Genomic DNA, 469 nt, shown 5'->3' with positions numbered 1-469 from the left:
CATATTTCATGATGTATCTATGTCATTTAGTTGTGTCAATGTTGGTGATCATTGATGAATTAGTCATGATTGATATGTCGATATTCACTGTGATTCGATATGGAGACATGACTAATAGACGGGATAATTTGGGTATGCCTAAGTCATAATGGCAATACTTAAGCGCGCAATAAGGATAACACGTATGGAGAATCAAATGTGTGACCAGTGGGAGATTGTTAGAATTTCTGACAGTTTGTGGGTCACAAATATAATTCTATGATTGTGTTATGGCCATTATGTAATTAGCCAAAATATAAAATGATCTTCAGTAATTAATTTGGTGGCTAAGGGCATATGTGTCATGAAAAAATAATAATAAGTGTAGATACCTTCAGGCAATTTCTGATTTGATGAAGGGACTGAATCAGATTTATTGCAACTTAAGTAGTAACCGCTATGAGGTTACTTTTATGGGTTATGGTCCCCA

This window comes from Lupinus angustifolius, chromosome LG12, assembly GCF_001865875.1.
Source record: "Lupinus angustifolius cultivar Tanjil chromosome LG12, LupAngTanjil_v1.0, whole genome shotgun sequence".
NCBI classification, from domain to species: Eukaryota; Viridiplantae; Streptophyta; class Magnoliopsida; order Fabales; family Fabaceae; genus Lupinus; species Lupinus angustifolius.
Note: the sequence above shows the minus strand (reverse complement) of the source record.